Source organism: Misgurnus anguillicaudatus, chromosome 11 (assembly GCF_027580225.2).
Source record: "Misgurnus anguillicaudatus chromosome 11, ASM2758022v2, whole genome shotgun sequence".
Lineage (NCBI taxonomy): Eukaryota > Metazoa > Chordata > Actinopteri > Cypriniformes > Cobitidae > Misgurnus > Misgurnus anguillicaudatus.
Genome location: NC_073347.2, coordinates 25,737,904 through 25,763,450, shown reverse-complemented (window position 1 = coordinate 25,763,450; position 25,547 = coordinate 25,737,904). Strand labels below are relative to the sequence as shown.

Genomic DNA, 25,547 nt, shown 5'->3' with positions numbered 1-25,547 from the left:
TTATTGAGATGGATCACGTGATTTTCAGTTGGCGAGCTTCAAAAAGGTCACGTGATGGCGGGTAAGGGAACATAGGGACCATCGATGCTCACTGGTTTTTGCGTTGCATTGTAGGAAATTTTAGGGAACGAACATTCCAGTGCACTGGAAGGATTTTGCGATTGAGACAGCCCTTAAAATTGCAGACTTCCTGATCAGTGTACAGACTACTGAACAAGGGGGCTGATTGAGACATACCCTATATCAGTGGTCTCCAACATGGTGCCCATGGGCACCAGGTAGCCCGCACAGAGTCTGCCAAAGCACATTCTATTAAAAGTCTCAAATTGTAATATTTATTTATTACACATCTTTTATTTTAGCTTGGCTTCTTTTATGCATGTTAACATTTTAAACAATGATAAAACATATCAACAAGTAAAATAAAATCAAAAAAGTTTAAAACACTTACCCATTCTTTATATGTTTCCACATTTTAGAATAATAGTAAACTATGGAATAACACAAATATAACTACAGCAATTATGTTGAGACCAAAATCATTCAATATAAATACAAACTATGTTGTATTAAATAATCTTCAGTGCAGTCACTTTTCCACCCTTTTTTTGGTTTTAACTTTATTTAAGAAGTTCCCATCTATTCTGGGCTATTATTTTCTGCTTCTTTTTAATTATTCATTTCACACAATAATTTTCTTTAATAAAATTGTTGTCATGATTGAAATTAATATGTACAATTATATTTTTGTCCACTAATGTAATTTCAAACATTTAAGCATACACCTTCAGATTTAAAAATTAAGATAATAAGAAACACTTCAGTGTTTTAAAACATGTACATTTTTTGTTAATTCTAAACAAGGGATGGCTTTTATGATGATAGTAATAAACACAATATGACTGTGAAAATTGTGTTAAATCAACACTAATCCCACTTTTAAACTGTAGTGTACATTTTTAATGCAAAATGCAGTAAATTTACCATGAAGATTCTAAATAAGGCCCGTAACAGCCTGACCTTCGCCCAAACCATGAAACTGGCACCACCTCCCTGTGGGCTTTTTTAACTCAACACTTCAGTTGGCATCAACACTCTAAACTTGACCACACCACAGGCCTGTCTCGCCATGGCCTCTGTGTCTATGGGAGTGTCTGAACCTGGCTGCTATACTGCGTCCTGGGTAATGAGTGGTGTCAGCAAACTCTAAATACTGCCTGTCACTGTCTATCCCAACATCAGCCATGTCAAGCAGACACCTCAAGGTCCCCGTGTGACAGCTCATGCGCTAGGTGAGGAAAGATGGGAGGTTTTGTTCTGCATTAGAGGCATTTGCTAAAGGTCAGGGAGAAGAGAGTTAAAGCATGTCAATAACACTCAGGAGGCTTTGATGCAAAAGACAGGTTGTTCATTTGCTATAGGTGCTATAAAAGTTAAGGCAGCCTGTGATTTAAATGCCTTTAACTTTCTTTGGATTGTTCATTGTAATTTAACAGTACATTTATTTTTACGGTAAAATGTACCCCTTTTACAGGTAAAATGTCTATAATATTCAACAGGACTATACATGTACTTTTACTTTTATATATTGGCGCACTAACCACTGTGCTATTGGCAACAAAATAATATAAATATATATAAATATATATAAATAAATATAAATATAAATATATATAAATATATATATAATTATACCACGGGTCTGTTGAATGCTGCATTCTGATTGGCTGAGAAATGTTCTATGGGTGTTGATTATTTTTCTGTAAACCGCACACCTAATTTTTCAAATGTCTTAAAAATAGGCACCAGAGCAAAGTTTGTGGTAACCGTGGTATAAGCGGAATAATTGACTCCGGTCCTTTGAATTATTTGAAAATAATGCACACCTGCGGTGTAACGGCACTCCGCTTCACGTCGTGCCGCATTACCACCTTGGTGTGCATTATTTTCTTATAATTCAATGGCCCGTCGTCAATTATTCCTTACATATATATATATATATATATTATTTTGTAATATATTTTTTAATCCTAGTTAAACATTGTATGCATGTATCCATCTATCTAATAAACAACAGTGTCTATTGTCATATCATGCCTGATTGATTGTGTATTTGTGCACTAAATTAGATGAGGATTAATAGTGTGTGCCTGGCTGTCTATCAAATGTTACAAGTTGCAGGTTGGTTAGCTTCAGTGCTTCTGTGTCACACAAACAGCAAACCAACGATTCCAAACAAACACTGCAAACACTTTTATTTTCAATCTCTCAAATGAAAAGAAAAAGCAAATCCATTGCAATCCAATGATCTACTAGAGGAGCCTAAGGAATAATCTGATCTAATCCACATCTCTGTGCTGCTTAAGACCTTTTTATGACTGTCTGCCCCTCATGGCAAGCACCAGGACGGCCTCTATATGGCCACACTAACACAAGACTTTGTAACAGCTGACCATTTATCATAACATTTTGTCCACACATACACCCACTTAGAAGGCCACTGTCAAATGAAAGTGAGGCGACACTGACAGGAAATGGGGCGCCGCTCGCCGATTACAAATCTCCTAAGGATCGTTTGACTGTGGACAAAAGCGTTGGCATATGATTCGACTCTTTGATGTCGACGGCCAAATGCTTTCTCTGACCGCCAGTGAAGAACAAAAATTGGGACTCAACCACTGTGGAATTAAATCTCAAATTGAACGTCACCCAAAATTATTCAGACTACTGAGATAAACAGACATCAGTCACAAAAAAACTAAATGATTAGTGATTTAATACAAATAATGAATGATAATCTCCGGAAGAGAGATATTTTAATTTTGTTTATCAAGTTTAATTTATGCCGCCAAGTCATTTTAACGCACTATTTTAAATTTTGTTACATTTTGTAAATTAACTTATTAAAGTGCACCTATAGAATGTTATTTTGTGTATTTGTTATAATACAATGTGTTTGCGTGGTTTAAAGTTAAAAAAACATTTTTTTCCACATACCGTACATTTTTGTAGCTCCAGAATTTGAAAAGCTTTGTGTCCCTGATTGGCCAGCTAATCTGTACATTGTGATTGGCCTTAACTCTTTCCCCACCAGCGTTTTTTAAAAAAGTTGCCAGCCAGCGCCAGCTTCAAAAACACCCAATTTTGAGATAATTCCATTTTTGATAGAGATCAGATGCAGAGCGATCTTTAAAACATACACAGAGTTCTTTCACGTGAGGTGTTACTTCCGGGTTGTATAAGTTGCGGAATCCACCTGGTGGATAATAGCGGTATTGCGGAAAGCCGGAAATTCTCGTCATTTGCAGGGAAGCGTTTTCTCTTAATTGACGAGTTATCTCGTCAATGGCGGCGAAAGAGTTAATACCTTTGACGTCAGTCGGAAATGTGACGCTCCTTACCATGTTTGAAAGATTTAGTCACAATGCAATGCTACGTAACAGGAGTTAAATATGATAATGCTTTGTGTTTGTTGTAGTCCAAAAAAAAGAGATTTACGTTGGAGACGATAACTCGCGTCATTGTTTACTTTGGTGTTTAAGTGTGTATTAGTTCATGTTAACGATATGCAAAAGGTACATACCCCAAAGTAAATATGCAAGCGTGAATCAGACAATAAGTGCTCTTTAAGCAATTTCACCTTGTTGGCATGAGTTGTTACTAGTAAAAATAAGTAAACAATTCTGTGTCAGTGAACTGTGTTGTAAATAAAAATAAAAATTTAAGATAGCTACACGCACGCTCTATTCGACTCTATATGAGCTTAATGGTTGGGCGGAAAAGATGAAACACTAGACCCATTAAGATTCTAGACGCATCAAACATACCTTTTCACTATACCTAGGAAGTTATGACTATTTTACATATGAAACATAAGAATATCTCTGCCGTGTCTGACACGGGTGGTTGAAGAGGAAGTGAAGGTTTTGAATGTCACAGTTCTAAATGAGTTCAGGAGCCCGACTTCATTTAGGGACTGACAGCTGTGCTGATAAGAACAGGATTATAGAACGACAGGAAGTGGCACTGCGTTCAGTCTACACACTAAAGAAATAAGTCTTTCTTCACCCTGAGAGATATTTTAGTCCAGGAATGCTGGAAACTAACAGAGTCTTCATACGCACTGCCTGTGTTACATATAATGGTAAAAGTGTTCTAATACAAAGCTGGTTATAGAGCATAAATAGCTCTTTGGATGTGATCATGGAAAAGCATGGGCCTTACATAATTTCTGTATTTAATGATGCTGGCTAAGGCTCAAGTATTAACTCTGGCCATGTAATTTATTTCAATCTAATTTATTGGACTGCAGGCATGAGAGATGCCTTAAACCATAAGATTTGGAGAAGATATGCGTGCTACTCTTTCATATAGCAATTAATTTACAGAAAATTGTAGAGACTAAGTTGGGGGGTGGTTCTTTTTAACATGGACTAGTAAACAACCACCTAAAGCCAATTCAAAAGATTTTTCCTAACCACCTACATCAGTGGTTCCCAAACATTTTCAGCGTGCGGCCCCCCTTGTGTACGGTGCATTCCTTCGTGGCCCCCCAAAGAAAATTTGTGACAAAAACTCGAGTGACTTTCTTATTAAAAAACATTTTCTCAAGTAAACACGACACAAAAGAAATCCTTGTCTAGGGAAAGGATAAAATCTTAATATGTGACCTAGTCTATAAAAACCCAGCTAAAGTCAGTTTTTTGTTTTTTACATTATTCAGAATGACTTTTTTATGTAGAATGAAGAACATTTTGTGAAAATATAACCTTGATATCTTTAACACTGACTAGGTAAAACCATGTCAAAGATTGAAAAAAACCCTAATGCTGCAAATCTTAGCTAGATTATAAGATTTTGTTCTGAATCTCACAGACAGGGTCACATACACTCATCTAAAGGATTATTAGGAACACCTGTTCAATTTCTCAATGCAATTATCTAATCAACCAATCACATGGCAGTTGCTTCAGTGCATTTAGGGGTGTGGTCCTTCAAGACAATCTCCTGAACTCCGAACTGAATGTCAGAATGGGAAAGAAAGGTGATTTAAGCAATTTTGAGTGTGGCATGGTTGTTGGTGCCAGACGGGCCAGTCTGAGTATTTCACAATCTGCTCAGTTACGGGGATTTTCAAGCACAACCATTTCAAGCCTATACAAAGACAAGAGAGAAAAGGCTAAAACATCCAGTATGCGGCAGTCATGTGTTCGAAAATGCCATGTTGATGCTAAAGGTCTGAGGGGAATGGGCCGACTGATTTAAGCTGATAAAAGGGCAACTTTGACTAAAATAACCACTCGTTACAACCGAGGTATGCAGCAAAGCATTTGTGAAGCAACAACAAGCACAACTTTGAGGCGGATGGGCTACAACAGCAGAAGACCCCACCGGGTACCACTCATTTCCACTACAAATAGAAAAAAAGAGGCTACAATTTGCACAAGCTCACCAAATTTGGACAGTTTAAGGCTGTAAAAATGTTGCCTGGTCTGATGAGTCTCGATTTCTGTTGACACTTTCAGATGGTAGAGTCAGAATTTGGCGTAAACAGAATGAGAACATGGATCCATCATGCCTTGTTACCACTGTGCAGGCTGCTGGTGGTGCAATGGTGTGGGGGATGTTTTCTTGGCACACTTTAGGCCCCCTCAGTGCCAATTGGGTATCGTTTAAATGCCATGGGGCATATCGCACAACACATCTATATTGTAGATGTCGCTCTAATTTAATCAAATATCGGTATCGACACAAGAATTTCGTATAGGTGCATGCCTACATATTTCCTCAATTTCTTAGTTACGAATTATGCTCTAGTATGCAGAAGTTTTATTTTAAACACAAACTACAGCAAAGAAAGATACAATTTCGCTCTTCTCAGTTTTGGAAAACCAGGTTCCCCATCAAGCCAAAGCCTCATCTTCAATTAATAAGCCCAGGACTATTATTAGCAGAAATAAAACAGGCTTTGTATTAATGGCGTACATAATGAAAGCTCTAACGTGTCAGTTAAAAATGGAAACCAAAGTGATTTGTGTGAAACAGGATTTGAAGCCACAGGTTTGATCAATGAGGTGATCCAAAATTTGAGTAAGGCTTTATAAATGTTTGCCTGAACTGCCTAAGGAACCTCTCAAAAGAGTGATGAGCAAGGTTACAAATCTAGTCTCAGTCTAACAATAGATCATTTAAATTTTTTCCTTTCTCCAAAAAGACAAAGCACTTTTCCTGTCTGCAACCACGATCTATAAGCAGATGCAACTATAAACCTCAGTTTCCTGTGAGACACCTCAACACAATGCTTTGGATCCATTGCAAAGTCCCTCTGTACTGGAAGGGGAGGGGGTACGCCTATTTTGTCCCCATCACCAGCGTTTGACAATGTCTCCATGAGTTTGGTCATTAATCATGTCTTTCTTATGTGTGCCGACATGAAAACAGAGAAAGGGGCAGTGGGAAGGCAGTGAGGGGGTGGTGGGTGGCGTCTAATGCGACACGGGTCGTCCCACAGAGGCTCTATGAACTTGTACGGGACGGTCGGCTTCATTCATGCTTACCAGGTCACTAATCAAATTATGTCAATAAGGCAAGAGAGCATAAGGCACCGAATTCGTTTAGTCACTGAAAGAAGGCCAAGCCCTCAGCAGGGACCCAACAAACAGGGGCCCCTCTCGAAAAATAGAAAAGCTCCTATCAACATAAAAATTATGCAAGATAATGTGTGGGTAGTCAGTAACTTTTGTTGTGAACATTAGTGCCAAACAAAAAAAGAGAGAGCTATGCAAATTGAGCATGTAAATCCATTTTCTTACTCACAAACTCTCCCGCCCTCCCCTCTCATTTTCATAAGCCAGATGGCCTTATGCTTGGCTAAATGAATTAGCCCAAAACTAAGTAATTCCTCACATATATGCATGGCCAATCCATTATTAGATAACGAACAAAAAAAGAAATTGTGCAGTTCAATTCAAAGCGGTTTCATCCATCCATCACTGAGGCCGGAGGTGGAGAAATAAGTCTCCGAGGTCAGCAGGCATTGCTTTGGCACATGGACGGTCCTGCAGGGCCTCGGGGCCCTAACCGAAGATCGGTTTAATTATCCGCCTGATGACAGAGAGAAGGATGGCAGAAGGGGATCATGGATGAAAGTGGAATGCCAGAGTGTCCAACACGGTCCAGCAGACTAAAGGTGTGGAAGCTGGGGAGGGAGAAAAATATTTGCAAAGGTATTCAAAAATATGCAGGGGGAAGCTAGAGTTTCCTTGGAGTCCATTTGCGTCTGGAGTCCATTTGCACTATTAATTTTTCTCAGAATGGAACAAAGCTACGAGCAGCCTGGTGTGTTCTGTAAATATGCAAAACCTATACATTTGCAAGATAAGAGCAAGACAGTACAGTACAAAGATTAGTACAGCGAAGTTCATAGCAACCTATAAAGAAGTCATGCATTATGTAAACTGTCAAAAAATGTTTTTAAAAAAAAGTGTTCCCAAGCTCACTTTGCAGAACCCTTTAAAAAGGTCCTAATACTTACCATTTAAGTACACATGTTTATACGTTTGGTACAAATACACATCCTTGAGGTACCAATATGCACTCTTTGGTACCGATATGTACCTCTGAGGAACTCTTTAGGTGCAAAGGTGTACCGTTTGAATGGTAACCCCAGTGACAGTGACAGGGCGCACTCATATTATACCATATCGAACCCATCTGAATCGAGCCAGAGTGTCCCCCCTCCCTACTTCCACAGAAACTCGCACTTATGGTGCATTCACACCAGCCGCGGTAGAGGCGACAAAAACACACTATCCGCGCGTAGTTAAACGCTTGATCATTTGAGCTGCGTGTGAAATTCTAGTCATTTGAGACATTCATGCGGAAATTCGCGTCATGGGAGGGGCTTCTGCGACTCTGCTGAGACCCCGCTTGCTTCCTGTTATAACGTCACTACTACAGCAAGGTCCTGATTGGTTAACACGGCGCGGAAATCCGAAGTTCAGATATTTCAACTAGCGCATTTCCCGCGGCAACACTCAATTCGTTCTGCGCCTCGCCACGCCTACCGCGCTGCAGGACACCTAATCGCATCTTTGCATCGACTTTAACATGTAAATCACTCACCTTGCCGCCTCTACTGCATCTGGTGTGAACCCTGCATTACACTGTACTTTGATCGATTCGAGCCCGAGCACGCCTTCTTCATTAGGATGTGATTGTTTTGAAGAAAACATGAAGTAAAGCACACTATTAACACTGGAACCCATCGTAATGTGAAGTCTGTTTTTTTATTCGGAGTCGTTTGAGGCGCGATGACACAGCCCTCTCATATTGATTAGGGGATCTGTCACTTGTGCAGCTCAGACATTCACCTAACCCTGCTGCGGGCATAAGGTGGTTTTTATGAAGGCAGGTGAAGTTAGTGGTCACACAATTGATATCTCTCCTTTGAACCATAAACGAGTGCAATTTGCGATCACACCACGGGCTCCGCACTAGAGCCAAAGTAAATTGCACCCAATCCCACCTCTACAAACGGGTCAGGGGTCGATTAACCAAACCACACATGGGCACGGTACAGACAGATCATACTAGTAAAACAAACCATGCTTTAGCGGTCAAACGCAATCGGGTGGGGTTTGGATAATGTGAGTGCTCCCTTAGGGGCGGGACATACCAAAGCTTTTTAGGTGGCTGAAAACGCCTGGAGGACTCCGAATGCCAGCTGTTATTTTTTCAGGTGAGCCCCAGCTTTCTTTAGCTGAGCGCTTTGGTAGCTGTGATACTTGAGCTGTGAGCCGGATGGTTGTTGTGATACTTGTCCCGCCCCTCCTCCACTGTGATTGGATGGTGTGTGAAAACTGAAATTGACGAGCAGAGCTTTTCACCCAAAGTTAAATCTCTTTCAACTCTCGACGCTCATTGTTGAGCGCAGAAAAAACGCAGTGTCAACTTTCAGCGCTGAAAAATTCCGCCAGCTGCTGGCTGTTTTGAAAAATGCCGAAATTCCATTGGAAACACTGGAAAACATGCGCCGGCCGTGGGCGTAAAAGCTTTGGTGTGCACTCCCCTTTAGGAACTATTTTTCTGACAGTGTAGATGTTATAATTTTCTCTTTATTTTGCTTTTAAAAGATGAAGAAAATATGATTAGCCTCATTTTACATAAATATATTTGTGCTATAAATGTGTAAATTTAATTAAATAATCTACAATAATACTTGAATTAAACTGAACAACATTAACGTGTCTACACAGGTAGCTGAAGGGCTCTTCACTCGGCAAGAACAAAAAATGAGAAGGCAGCCCACGTTTTTTCCTTCACAATCAAATGAAACGACTGCCAGAAAAGTAACATATCAATCAAGCCTTATAATAATCTGTTGAACTGAGAGGCAGTTAATTTCAGTAGCTTTGAGTAAAGCCTGTCTGACAGATTGAATAGAATTATCAGCAATAAAAAAATCTAGCTCTGTGCAATTGGTTTCCGCATTGAGCTCTAATTTTAAACAATCTTTAATCTGAATGTTAAGCAGTTTCAAAGATATATAAATTCAAATCTCAATGCGTTTCATATCGTCCACCGAGTGATTAATTGAAACCTTAAACGAAACGGCTTGACCAGTCCTCATTGTTTTTCAGCTACGGGTGGTTTCACGAGACGGGCTGCGCAGGCTGGCGAGAAAATGGAAGCCGACTGGCTCTGCATTCACCTATATGTCTTTAGCATACTAAACAGGCTGAAGGTGATCTCTAGTAAGCGAGAAGAGGCCACGTCTCACTCTTTTCTCGGCTGAAGCTGACTGATGTTGACCTCCAATCTGTGCGTGTACGTGCTTATGCGGGAACACTGCGGCCTTGAGTAAGAATTTCGAAATCCGGTTGTAGGCAGTAAATCCTATTGTTGCTCGCTTTGCGAATGGCTGGATTGACACTCGATCTATTCGTCAATGCTGCACATCGATTATGTCAAAATCAGCAGTAGAGCTTAGGAGGCATTGAGGACTCTTATAACCTTAATTAACAGCTTTAGCATTGATCAAACAGAGTGAAAGCCAATTGAACAGATGCGTTTCATTAAAATGTGCCCATTATCTTGTTTTGAATGAGACTGCGTACAGTGACCACAAAAAAAAGTGTTTGGATATGGCATCAATGCACATTTCTCTAGCAAAATTTCACAGGTTTTAAATGTGACCCTTGCATGTGAAAACTTCACTAAAGTCATTTTTTTACATTTTACTTTTTTTACATAAAATCATCCTACATAATGTGAAGAACATTCTGTGAAAATACAACCTTGATATCTTTGATAATTACTGAATATGACTTGATGAATAAAATCTAACTTCTCAAAATTACGCTGACAAAAATTCTTGGTTGCACTTAGATTTTTAGGTTTAATCAATTTAAAATGACAATAGATTTAAACTTTCTTGACAAGTGAAGAGTTGCTTAATAATAATAAAAAAAGAGGTGAAATAATTTGAGCAAATTCAACTTTATTTTCAGGGTTTCCCGCAGCACTTTGCAGTTCGGGTGGCCCGCCTGGGAAACCCTACTGCCTTAACTAGGTCGCCCAAAAAGAAAAGAAAATTTGCTGCACAACCTGCTAGCTAGGGAAATAATCAGTTTTTACAATCTTCGCACTATCTATTATCGTTCGCCAGACGTTCTACAACATCTGCTTCAGTTTGTGTTTATTAACCCTTTAGTTTCACTTTATCACGCAGCTATTCCCATCTGTTAAAAACATTGAATTAATTAATAATCTAATATGTGTTCTGTCATAGTTTCTTCAAAATTAAGTTTTATTTGAGTGTTTTAATTAAAAATATTTTTGTTTTCATCATGACACATACGCCCCTCCCATTTGATTGCCACGCTCCCCCGGCCCCGCCCACCCGCCAAACCCTACCACCTAAACTAACACATTTTCTGCGGGAAACCCTGATTTTTATCATTTATAGCAACTGCTCACTAATCAAGAATTGTAAATTCAAGTTGATTAAACTTAAACATTTTAGTGCAAAGGGTTTTTTCACAAATGATAAAAAATAACTATATTGCTTAAAATGAATTGGACACAAATATTCAAACGTAGTGCACCACATTTATAGAAAACTACACTGTAAAAAATGTGCTGTAATTATGCAGCTGGTTGCCAGTAACTTACTGTAGACGATAAAGACTGAAATTGTTTTATGTTCATTTAACTTTGAACAAACTGTTGCCAGTAAATAACATAAATGTAAAATCTACACAGTAAGTTACTGGCAACTAGTTGCCAGTAATACCCAGTAATACTGTAATTTCTACAGAATTTTTTTACAGTGTATACTTTCAGTTATTCTGTGTAAACACGAGTGAAACATAGCAATTTAAGGGCCAGCTAATAAAAAACAAAATGTAACAAAGTAATGTAATGTATTTACTTGCAGAAGACACCTGGTTTGATGTGTTATCTAGTGCAATAAAATAAATTGTAAAGTGCAACTTAATTTTTTGCATCCCCAGACGGAGAGAAACGAACACACACACAAAGTTACTTAAAATAAAAATGTCTATAAAACCTTAATTCGAACGCTGTTGGCAGGTCGCACTAGAACATACGCAACCTTGACTGTCCGCCATTTACGGGCCTCTCCAGAGATACTTGGAATTAATGGCTTCCAGCAATCCGGCAATCTCTATTGTAACATGTCGGGCCTACCTGACAGCGACAGCCAATAGGAGCGCAAAGGCTCTTTAAAAACACTCGTTCCACACAAACAAAAGTGTGAGGTCACACTTCACTAGGGGTGAGAGAACGACAACAGATGTAGCGAGTTGGGAACAGGCACTGGAGCCAACAACAGCAACAGAGGGCAGGAAATAACAAAGTGCGCAGATGGAAGAGATGACAAGGTGCCTGATGTGTTTAAGGCACGTTAGAGTTGTCGACAGAAAGAGCCAGCAGTGGGACTGCGAGACAGAGCCTTGGGAACTCAATCAGAAGAAAAAAAGTTAAGAGAAACTTTCTAATTCCATTCGAAAGTCTTATTTCTTCTTTTCTTCTGCCTCAAACGTTGAAAACTTGGCAGACGATCATTAATATTTAGTCTTAACAGATAAATCAAGTAGTTATAGGAGAGCCCAGGGCTAGCTGGCGTACTTTTTTACTTCAGTTAATATTTCTTGAGGTAATATTTCTTATCTTTAAAAGTCAGTTTTGGTTTGGGAACATGTTGAAGCTTGGCTTTAAAAAATATATATATATTATCGCAGAGAATAAACAATATGCTTCTGTACAGTTCTATTGTGACGTTTGACAAACACCCTTTTCTTTCATGTAAAATCTTCCTTGTATTATATAGTTGACCTTTGCCTGGAGGCAGTGTGGTTTCATTGAGTCGCTTGAGCTGCAGTAAAAATATGATACTGAAATGTTTGGTTTGGTGGAAAGATTTCGTAAAAATTATTCTCAACAGGGTTTTGAACCAAGTTCAAAAACTGCCACATAAATTTTAGACTACATCAACAGAACTTAATTCTCCAACACAAGACATAACACCTTCAGTAATACCCTCCATAACTCCATTAAAAGGATCTGTTAAAAGGCGGTGGTAAATCTGTGGCGTCTGAAAGGTGCACAGACGCCAACTGCGGCCTCACAAGGATGTTTTCCATCAAAAGGCCTCATGGGGGTTTCTCACTGTGCCAAATTCAAGAGCTTTGTGATCCATTAGGCTACCGAAAGAGTGGCAAGCACACTGAAGAAGTGAATGCTCAACCCACCAAAAAGCTGTGAGATCAGTTACTGTTATATCCATCTCCAACCCATTTCAGCAAACATGGTCATCACTAATTTATGACAAGGGAGGTCCACGGAAACTCATACAATTACTACTGAACAAAGAGCTTTCCATCAAACACAGCAATGATTTAGGCCCAATACGCCCTGCGAGCAGATATTTCCCATTAAAAGCCCATTCCAAAGGCTTCTAGAGGACATAAGTCAATATCTTAATGTTTGCTAGTGCAGTCATTATTAAAGCCCTTAGAAGAAAGGTACGCCCCGTGAGATCCTAACAGAATTGATTAAAACATAATTCATTCAAAACTTATTTTTAAAGCAGATCTGGATGATAAAAGGCAATGCTACAACTTTTAAAAGATGTGATTTCTTCTAAAAGAACTGTTTGATCATGAATATTCACGCATTAGGTAAATCATTAATTTTATGTGCTTCAAAAGTACATTACTGAGAGAAGCACTAGACCTCAAACCTTTTCCTTTGAGAGGAACGAATCGAACATGACCTCATAATGTTATCATTCACCATCATTAAAAGTGGCTAAGTGAAATTCACAGCCAAGATGCACATTTGCAAAGCCTGCACACTCTCAGAAATAAAGACACAAAAGTAGAAATAAAGATAATAAAGATTTCAAAAAGTAGATCTTTGTATCTAAAGAGGGGTAATTTGGCTTCAATGGTATATAAATGATAGATATCAGCACATTTTTAATGAGTACCGTCCTAGTGTGGTCCTCCTTATAATGGGTCAAATTATTATTATTTTTTATAGCTTACATAACACACGTACTGTTTCTGCATTTCTAATGTTAATAAGGGGTACCTGTAGAGTAGTATTAAATCCTTTATATCTCCGAAGAGTCTTTAGTTTACTCAGATTTATAAAAGAAAGATTAGCTTTACCGAATCTTTCCGATAACGTACGAAAAAATGAAAAAGGAGGAGTTACTACCGCGGGAGTAGCGAGTAGAGTCATGCAAGACTATACAACACTGTTTAACTTATGATTCACTACACGTTTGTGTCATTTATATAATATGCACATGCCTATTTCCAACATACCGCATGCAACTCATGACCTGGTTGGGACTTCAATGAAATCCAGCGCAAACAACACACACTGAAAAAACTCTGCTGCTACCCCGGATAATAAACTATATCCATTGTTTCCATAAGGCTGGCTTTCTTCTCCTTACATCCAAAAACATACTTCTTCGTTCGTGCCATTGTTGAGGTTTGAATTTAAACAAAGCTGTGTCGCATGATGTGATGTTTGTAAGTTCTAGTGTCTCCCGCTGATTGACGGGTGGGCAGGGTTTTCCGGGGGAAGTGCCCATAAAAATAAGTGAAACGTATAGCGTACCCCTGAAACGTCAGCTGGACCCGTAATCGGAAAAAACTTTCCGAAACTTGTACGAACCCTGGCGAAGTGAATTCGGCACAGAAATACTCTGTAACACGCCCAACTACTTTTTTGACACTTTGCCTACGTTTAGCACGTGGAAACAACTCTATACGTGTGTTAATAAGTCAGAACACATGAAATACCATTGAACCACCCCTTTAAATGTTCAACTCTCACCCCCCAAATGTTTTAGGATCTCAATAAAAACACTGCAAAATTTTGAATTGTTCCTACAATATCTAGAGGTTGCTCAAAGCATTTGACTATTTCCGAAATCACATATTTTTGCAAAAACTGTCCCCTTTAAAAACGCACAACACACACAATGTGAGCTTATTCCAGTTATTTCAGTCTCTTCTGATCCAAGTAACTATATAGCGGACTTGCTTCAGTGTATATTGTCTATTGTGCTTCATTCACATTGCTTTCTTGCTTTGAAAGACATATCACAACTAAAACAAGAGTTTTAATTGCATGGAGCATGGTCAAATAAGTCCATTACTGCCATATATATTATTAAACAATTATACATGCTAGCACAAAGTATCACATAATACACAAATGTGTTAAACTTCAAAGGTCTTGAGCAACCTCTAAATATTAATTAATATTGAAAAAAAATTACGCAATTATTTTTTCCCTTTAAGAATTTTTTTCTAACAAAAAACTGAATATAGAGTGAAAGACTAATATTTATATTAGAGACTAAAACGCAGTGATGATAAAAATCCATTCAACTAAATGAACTCTCTCATTTGTCTCTTCAGTACATAAAAGATAAATGCCTTGAAGTAGAGAATGGTTTTTACCAAACATATCTAGCATTCACAACCTTCACCCAGGTTAATCAGTCTGACAAAGATACAAGAAAGTGATTTATCTTCCAACGGCACAAAGTACCAAAGATGGAATTTGACATGTCTTATTCCACCGACAAGATGGCGTGACGTTGGTGTTCATTTGTGGTAATTTACCAATTCACAAAGCTAACACGCACCACCACAAACATAATGACCCACCGTGTAAAATAAAAGTCTGCATTGCAAAGCCTTGTCTTTAAACCAAAGCACGCAGAAGATACTTCTAAAGGCAATTTATTTACAAGGCCTGAAGATATGCATTTCAAACACAACCTTGAGCTGGTTTTTCAAGGCAGGGAGAAATAGGACAAATGGACTGACTCCACGACCTCAGTGTGTTATTAAAAAAGATGAGGCAACCCAACAGTGAGCAGCACTTAATCTTTGAGTGAATATCTCACAACTTAAATATCCCACAGTGAATGACGTAAAGCGCTCAGGAGTAACAGAGAGGTGAAAAGACAGGCAGAGTTTCCGAGTAATTGTGGCTGAATCCGTCGGCTACGGCTGTCTGTCTGCGCAGCTATCATTTACATCAGAAGCACTTTTACCCCAGACCTAAATTACCACAACATCAAACTCCGTTTGAAATGAAAGAACATGAGTTAACAACAAAAAAAAAAAGGTTTGATGAAACCCTCATTTGAATTTTGGGTTGCGGCAAGCTGTAATTGTTTACCCTCGAATGCCACAGACTGAAGTGTGGGTTTGAATAAAAAAGGTCTTATATGCAAAAATTAACCAAAATACCCTACTCTGGAATCTCTTTTTGTGCCATGCCAAGTCGTCCTAGAAGTAGCAGCCACCAAAAAATAATATTGTTGCCCAGAAATTAATTATGTACAAGCGTCTCTAGGCAAAAAAATGAAAAAATCAATATAGTCACTAAAAAGGACAAACCAAGGGGGAATAAACTGCAAAAAGCATCAGTTAAGGAAATATTGTCAATAAAGCAGGTCATAATGTAACCTCTAATGAGTCATTTAGAAAAAGAAAGACACTAAATACCATGCTCAACATATTAAAAAGGGGGTAATGAAAATCCCTTTAAAACCTTATTCAGCACCGGACATATAAATGCACCCATTGTGTTAAGATAATGTCCCCTGAAATGGAGGCTGGTAAAGAAATGGACCCGAAGGATACAAGGCTCGTTACCCTGGTCAGTAGATCAGTGCTAACCATATGATGCTAAATGGCCGAAGGCTATCGGAAGCCTCAGAGGACCAGTATCACACATCATAAAGCATGAATATTAATTAACACCGGTCTCACTCATGTTTTTTATTGGGCAATACCTTTTTAAATGACACTTGCTGTGACATGGATTTTCAGCCTATAATTAAGGAGGGAAGAAAAGACGAATTAAAGTCAATTAGTTTGAAAGGGAGTGAACCTTCAAGTTTGCCGAAGTGTGGTGTGCTAGCTGGAATAAAATGAAGCGCGTCACGTTCGCTGCTCAGCATAGTAAATGTGTCAGGATCGAACTCGAGAACAAACCTAGCTTCAGGGTGGCTTCGGGCAAGCTTTGGGCTTTGTGCTATGTAAATAAAAAAGGCCATTTAAATCTCAGTTTGCCTGCTTCGGAGTGGATATATGTTACAACGTACCACTGCTCGAAAAAGCAGTGAGCTTGGCTACCTTACTATGTACTGTGTGCAAAGGCACTTGCCTTTTGAGTCAGCAAAATTAAACCTCAAAAGTGACCAATCAGAGTCAGCAACCCCAATTTGCACACAAACCACACAAATAAAACTACTCGCGCATGCAGCAAACTCGACTCTGGTAGTAATAATAACAAAGTTTGACATTAGCATCTTTCCAAAATAATGCTCTAGGAACATTTATACAAATAGATGTGTGTTATAATACATCATTTTTCACATTTATATGGCACTTTACATATAAAAAAGGGGGATTCTCCTCAACCACCTATGTGCAGCATCCACCTGGATGATGCGACGGCAGCAATATTGCGCCAGAACACCCACCACACACCAGTTTAGGAGGCGACAAAGTGATATAGCCAATTAGTGTGAGGGAATGATTAGTAGGCCAACGGGTAAGTTTGGTCAGGATGCTAGGGCACACCCCTACTCTTTTTCGAAGGACATCCTGGGATTTTTAACAACCACAGATAGTCAGGACCTCGTTTTAATGTCTCATCCGAAGGACGGTGCTTTTTTTGTCCCCGTCACTATACTGGGGTATTAGGACCCACACAGACAACATGGTGAGCACCCCCTGCTGGTCTCACTAACATATCTACCAGCAGCAACCTGGTTTTCCCAGGTGGTCTCCCATCCAAGTACTGACCAGGCTCAGCCCTGCTTAGCTTCAGTGGGCAAGCTTTCTTGGGCTACAGGGTGATATGGCTGCTGACGTACACACCAAAAGATAATTGGGCTGATGTTGGTCTAATTTCCCCCCTTCCGACAATCCTAGCTATGTCCCAATCTTGATGGTTCTACTACGTCGGAGCATGTAAAAAAAAATTTTTTTTTGGGCCATTTTGCCTTTATTTGACAGACAGTAATCAAGAGACAACAGGAAGGTACAGGGTGAAGAGAGGGGCATGGGATCGGCAAAGGACCTTGAGCCGGGAATCGAACTCGGGTCGCCGGAAGTGCGTCTGCACCACATGTCAGAGCACTGTCCACTACACCATCGGCTCAGACGGAGCATGTTAAATATAAAACATGTTTAATATTTACGATCAGAACTCCAGATGTGTGGGGGGGAACCCCAAGGACAAACACGCGCACGCTCTTGAGATTATCACGTAAAATGAAATGATATCCAATCAGAAAGCGAGATAATGGAAGACAGAAGCAGTCATGGCGCAGCACAAAGTGAAGTTGATGCAAAGTGAACTTGTACAAAGCATGTTCCTGCTGTCTCCACGACTTCACCCAAACCCTTTACTTTTTTCCTTGAATTTTCTGTGAAAATCATTCCAAACACTATCATTAAAAATGTTTCCTATCGTCCGCCATACTTATTGTGAAGTCTCGCTAGATTTTGCTAGATTTCCTGTGTTCACAGTCAAGTTGAAAATCTGTTCAGATGTGGTGTGCAGTCTTCGACACATCATGGCACACCACACCAGTGTTGGGGAAAGTTACTTTTAAAAGTAATGCATTACAATAAGTTACTCCCAAAAAAGTAATTAATTGCGTTACTTAGTTACTTTTCATGGAAAGTAATGCTTACGTTACTTTTAAGTTACTTTTTCTTACTCTGCAGGTGTTTTATATGACTGAGAAATTGCATATTACCATCGCAAAAATGTCAAGCTCTCGTCTGCCATTTCCATTTCTGACTGAAAATGTTCACGCATGGAGTGTGTAATTCTACATTAATACGTTCAGTTTAATGCAGTACATTGTTTTTTACATCTAATTAATTAAACTGAAAAGTAACTCACATTACTTTATAAATACACATTAATTTTTGAGTTACTCTTTTTATGTGTTACTTTATATGTAATGCAGGTTACTTGTAATGCGTTACCCCCAACACTGCACCACACACTATAGGAGCAAAACAGTTAAATCTAGGATTTTTTATCCTCATGTTTGTAAATCTTATAAGATATAAAAAATCTTTTGGTGTGTACCCAGCATTAGAAATATATGATTATTTCATTAAATTCTGCAAAGTACCTTCACTTTGTCATTTAGCATGTCTCTATCACTATGCTCACATTCTGGTATTATGAATGTGACTTGACAAAAAAAACACTCTTACATATTTAATTTGTAACAAATACCTTAATATGGTGTCTAGGTAGACAGCTTACTAGGTTTCAGAATAATGCTGAAGTGCATTATGAGCTGGTAAAAAGTGGTGACAGGAGGGGTCGTGACAAAGAGAAAGAGAGGTCGACTAAAATGCAAACTGACCGACAGTCAGGCCTTGAGCTCATGCCCTCAGATTAATGGTCTGCTAATGGAGACAGGTTGTGAAAAAACAACCTCCAGATATTTGACAGAGAGACCGCACATAAAGCACTCCTGACTATCTTAGACAGGGGGCATACTGACTTAACCTCAGCGTGCTTGTGGTGCTTATTATGAATAAAGCATATAGTGGCAACCATATTACTTCAGAGCTGCTGCTAAAAGGGTTTTAGGTTGAGGCTGCCCTTGAGGATCTTTAAGACAAGCCTGTCAAAACATAGGAAGAGTGTTGCAAAAAGATAGGTAAAAGTATGAGGTATACGCACATTTATATATTAATCACAGAGATACCATTGTTACATGTAGGAAAAAAGGCCTGAGATTGTTACTTGTGGAAACCATCCAAAATGCCTGGCGGGCAATCGCCCATCATTCATCGTAGATTAAGGGCTGGGAAGAATAAAGACAGAGATGGTAAGGGCTGAATAATACCTTGTTTGTTTGGGTCACAGCGGGAGGTTGCATTCAACGAATGTGAGCTAACATTTGTATCTCTCACAGAGACTAAGTCTGATGAAATAAAATGAAAAACAGAATATAGACTCAAAATATATATGAAGAGATTTCTGTGAATTCCTGTCCTGGTAGCTTCAAGTAGTACAAATTGTACAGCTGTCAAACTGTCAAAAGATCATCTGTCTGGTTGAAATGCTTGAAATGAGGGTGTATAAATTCAAGAAATAACCTTGACAGAATCAGAGTTGGACTCAGATGGCCAATACTCTTCATCTAACATTGCATCACCCTCATCAAGAATTCACATCATACAGAAAACATGTACTCAATTGGCACAGCAAATAGTTGCAAAATTAATATTAAATAAACTGTCAACTATAGGCTTATGCCGCCTTATTTACAGATAAATCACAACAGCTCTGCATCTAACATAGTAAACACAAAGAAAATGGTCAAAAATGGTACTTAGCCATTACTGGGGCAGCAGTACCTGTTCAAAATGTACACCTTTGCACCTAAATATATATATTTATATATATGGGTGTGTGTATATAGATATAGATATATAGATATAGATATATATATAGATATATAGATAACATACAAGTATTTTAAAGAAGCGCATTAATCACAGTTGTATATTGATATTAAAAGCTCTGTTAACAAGCGGCAATAGCTTTTAATCAAGCTTGACTGAGAGCAATGTGTTTGCAGCACATAAGGCATGGTTCAATCCTAGTTAGAACACACAAACTATGTAAAGCCTGAATGCTCTGAAGACACTTTGGATAAAAGTGTCTGCCAAGTGCAAAAATGTAATTGTTAAGTGCTGCACAACAACATCCTTTTCCTGATAACAAATTCAAGACTCATATTGGTGTGACTTATAAGAAATAAGCCAAATCCATCACAGCCAAGTTTGCTCAGGTGTTGTGATTTAAAGGTGCAATGTGGGATTTTTAGAAGGATCTCTTGACAGAAATGCAATATAATATACAATATGTAACTATATTATTAGTGGTGTATAAAGACCTTATTGTTCTTTTACCTTAGAATGAGCAGTTTAATCTACATACACTGCTGGTCCCCTTACATGGAAGTCGCCATTTCACGCCTTCATGTTTTTACAGTAGTTCTAAACGGACAATCTGTTCTATGATCGCATTTTGTTACTACTGTAAGCCCGGATAAGTTGAGTTTACTTTTTAAAAAATGAAGCAAAACTGTTGCCCTTAAAGATTTAAGTAATGATTACTTCACAACTTTAAGTAAAGTTTACTTAAAATTGCTGTTAGAACAACTTATATGTTTAAGTTAAATAGACTTAAGGGCTCATTATAGTCGTGTGTAGGTATTACGGCGTAGCCGCGACGGCGTAGGTTCCGCGTCGGTTTTCATTTATAATTTTTCGTCGTCCTCCGCGTCGACGTGCAAACACACCCGCAAACTGCTGCTAGGCAGTATCCACGCGTGTAACCACAGTAGCAGCGCGGCTGTCAGAGAAGAAGAAGCTTGGCAAGTTAACACACAAACGAAGAAGAAACAGCAACTTGTTGTGTATAATTTGAGAAGACCAGCAATGATAGAAGTAAATAAACAGAGGCTTTTGTTGCAGTTTGAGTTAAATCACTCCTCAACTTGGCTCATCTTTGTTTTCACCGTCGCAAACGGAAATACCTATGACGCAGTTTTTTTTTACCTGACGGGAGGGGTTCTGCTGGACCAATCACAGCGCTTGCGGTCCACGTAGAACTGACGCGCTGTTAAAAATTTTGCGAGGTGCACGTCAGGCTACGCAGAGCTACGCACAGGCTACGGATAGCCTACACACTTACGCACGACTATAAATCAGGCTTCAAATGTTTTAATTTCTTCTGATTAGTTGACATTACTAGAAATTTGCAAAGAAACTCGTTGCATATAACTTTAGTTTTTACCACTTTATATTACTTTTGATGTTATAAATGGTATTATAACACAAAATGAATGACTGACTTTAAGTCAATCACTGAATAAACATGATTCTCCACAGAAACACACACAAAATTGTGGTTTTTAACATACATTGTCAGTACTGTGGAAAGAAATACAATAGAATTTTCTGAACAGGGTCCATGTACGGAAACACTGGTCACTGAACGTTGACATCACAAAATGATAATTTCCAACAAAACAACATCAATAATATAAGAGCTTGAACCTATTTGACATTTTATTAACAAATATTTAAGTAGTGAAAGTTCTTATTAGTTTTTTTTCTGTGAAAAAGCAGAAAATAGTCAAAATATTCAGGCGCAAAGGATTATGGGTATTCCACACAACATGAACTAATAATTATAAGTTAATTTTACTTTAGTGTGTTTGAGTTTCATGGATTTTGTAATCTTAAAAGTTAAATCAACTAAACTTTTTTAAGCTTTGGCTTCAAAACACAAACAATGAAGTATACATCACTTAATATTTTAAGTAAAGACAATATCTGGGTTAACAGTGTACGTTGTCTCAGACAATGGCGTTTGTCCTGTTGCGGGTAGTGTAACTTAACTTAAAGGAATAGTCAATTTTCTTAAAAGAAAAATCCAGATAATTTACTCACCACCATGTCATCCAAAATGTTGATGTCTTTCTTTGTTCAGTTGAGAAGAAATTATGTTTTTTAAGGAAAACATTCCAGGATTTTTCTAATTTTAATGGACTTTAATAGAGCCCAACATTTAATACTTAACTCAACACGAAACAGTTTTTTTTAACGTAGTATCAAAGGACTATAAACGATCCCAAACAAGGCATAAGGGTCTTATCTAGTAAAACTATTGGCATTTATGATAAGAAAAATAAAAAATATGCACTTTTAAGACAGAAACAAAACAATGTAGACTGTTACCTGTTGATAATGCGATGCATGTACACAGGATTCTTTACGCAGGGATCACATAATCAACAACATACTAGTGAGAAAAAGAACAATCACATAATTTCCATACATCTGATCCCTTTAGAGCAGTCCATATATCAATTTTACTGAGAAAACTGCGACTGCATGGGTAACATTGATATCAGAACTGCTGTGACACAGCCTTGCAAAGGTCAAGATCTTCTTCGAAAGAAAAAATAGGCTAATAGTTGAATTCACTCATTGAGTCATTAACCTTTACCCAGCATGCCATGAGCTAAAATCTCATTGTTCTATCTAACAGCAGACTCCAATGAATATTTGTTGCATATTCATGAGCGGTGATGAGCAACTTCTGTTTATGGCGCTCTTTTGACAATTACACATGCTAAATCAAGTTGTGTCTGCGTCTCGCTTTATTGGCACAATGTAGGCATCCTTAGAGAAGAGGGTTAGAGGGCTTTTTAAAGTGTAAAGTTTATCATGAAAGTGCAAATGTTATCCTGAAAGAATAGATAGTGGGGCTTCTGTAAACAATGCCTGTGACTTGATTCTTCCATTCAAACTAAATCCTGATTGGACCTGTGTGGCATACTGTAACTACTTACGTTTAAAAATTATATAAATGCAAGTTAAAGCCTTTCAAAACTTTAAATAACCATAATTATAGTGTTTTTATGTGCATTCAATGCCAAATACAATTACTCAAGTAAATTCATAGCTGACATTTTTGTCAAATTGCAAAAATGTATAAAAAATATTTTTTTGACATAAAAATGTCTAATATTTGTATAAATATGCTAAAAATACAATGTGGCCCCAATTGGGCTTGCAAAAAATGCTTAAAATCATAAATCAAGCACATAAACCTTTGCTGTTGTCATCTGCTTCCTATTATTTATTCCAAAAACAAAGGCAAGGACTCAGGCAGAAGGATCTTTTAACATCTTTATATTCAGACTGGAGCAAACATTTGGACGTGAGCAGTGTTTAGAGCCAATGACGAATGGTTTGCCCCGAGTAAATTAACCCTGCCTGGCCTGCCATTTGCATTTGCTTAACTAAGCAGGCTTGCCCCATCACGCAGAAAAACACTAAAACTTTATTTATGCTGTGCTGAAAGCCGATTAACGTGAAGGGAGAGCGTGATAACGCAGCTGGGTTGGGCCTGTTATCTCTACGTGCAACTTGCATCCCACGGCAATACTGCAGAAAGCCTGTGGCTCGATGAGACGGACACTGGACAACAACTCACAAGACTGAGGCTAAATGCACAACACTGCTCTGCGTGACCGTGGGCAGAAAAGCCAAAACTTGCTAAGCCATCCGTACGAGCCCACGGTCCGTGTCCTCTGCCAAAGCGGGGATTGGATTTACACTGTAGTAAAAACGTAAACACAAGCACACAGGCCACCACTTCGACGAATGACAACAAGCTTTGTACGGGGCTTGGCTTTTGGCCGTTTTACTTTTAAGACAGGGAAAATTTGGTTTGGCTGTTTATTGAGGTGCAGGATGGCTTCCCAACTGATGTGTTACAGCCCAAAAATAAGTCTGTCCTGATAGGGTCAGCATGGAAATACATTGCATGCAAAATCATGCAAAACAGGCTTGTTAAAGGATTAGTACATTTTCTTAAAAAAAAATCCAGATAATTTACTCACCACCATGTCATCCAAAATGTTGATGTCTTTCTTTGTTCAGTCGAGAAGAAATTATGTTTTTTGAGGAAAACATTTCAGGGTTTTTCTCATTTTAATGGACTTTAATGGACCCCAACACTTAACAGTTTTAATGCAGTTTAAAATGGCAGATTCAAAGGACTTTAGGGCGCACTCACATTATCCAAACCCAACCGCGCTCGGGCGCGTTTGACCCCCAAAGCCTGGTTTGTTTGACAAGTGTGATCGCTCTGTTCCGCGCCCGGGCGCGGATTGGTTAATCGCGCCACGGCCGGGTTGCAGAGGTGGGCCGGAGCGCGGTTCGCTTGGGCTCAGGCGCGAAAGGCTGTGGTGTGAGCGCATTCGCGCCTGAGCGCGATTCAAAAGGTCAAGACGTCAGCTGCGCGACCACTCACCTTCATCTGCCGCCGTAAAAACCTTTTGATGCGCGCAGCGGGGTTACGTGAATGTCCGAGCTGCGCACGTGACAGATCAACTAAGCAATATGATGACATGTGAGAGGGCTGTCTGTAATCGCGCACCAAACGACTCCGAATAAAAAACACAGACTTATCATTATGGTGGGTTCCAGTATTCAGAGAGAGCTTTACTTCCTGCTTTTTTCAAAACAATCGCATTTTAATGACGAAAGCGCGCCCGGACTCGGATCGATAAAAAGTACAGTGTGAGTGCGTGCACCTGGGGGAGTAGGGAGGGGTGACAATCGCGCTGGGGCATGGTTTGGTTTGGTTTGGATAATGTGAGTGCGCCCTTAAACGATCCCAAACGAGGCATAAGGGTCTTATCTAGTGAAACGATTGTCATTTTTGGCAAGAAAAATAAAAATAAGCCCTTTAAACCACTTCTCGTCTTCCTCCGGTCCTGTGATGCGCAAGCGCGACCTCACATAATACTTCATCACATCAAAAGGTCAGTAAGGTCACGTGTAACATTTGCGGACAATTTTAAACAATAATCTGACACAAAAGACATTAATTAGTATCATTTGACATACAACAACGTCAGAACGGTCCTCTTTTTCTACACTTGAGCGTAGTTTCACATACTTCATCCGTGACCTCTTGACGTGATGACGTATTGCGTGAGGTCGCGCTGGACCAGAAGAAGACGAGAAGTTGTGGTCCAAAAGTGCATATTTTTATTGTTCTTGCCAAAAATGACAATCGTTTCACTAGATAAGACCCTTATGCCTCGTTTGGGATCATTTAGAGTCCTTTAAAACTGCAATTTTAAACTGCATTAAAACTGTTAAGTGTTGGGGTCCATTAAAGTCCATTAAAATGAGAAAAATCCTGGAATGTTTTCCTCAAAAAACATAATTTCTTTCTCGACTGAACAAAAAAAGACATCAACATTTTGGATGACATGGCGGTGGATAACTTTTCTGGATTTTTTGTAGAAAATTGATTAATCCTTTAAAGGGAAGATAACATTTCCGTCTTTTGTTGCTGATCTTAAAAGCAGTGCGACCAATCAAACAAAACTTGTCCAA

General features: G+C 38.8%; 1 protein-coding gene and 1 pseudogene across 6 annotated transcripts in view; both read right to left on the bottom strand.

The window, feature by feature from the left end:
- macrod2 (mono-ADP ribosylhydrolase 2) overlaps window positions 1-25,547 on the bottom strand; it is a 705,053-nt gene that overhangs the window by 606,453 nt on the left and 73,053 nt on the right. The window lies entirely within an intron of this gene.
- Window positions 17,329-17,445, bottom strand: LOC129416885 (5S ribosomal RNA; annotated as a pseudogene).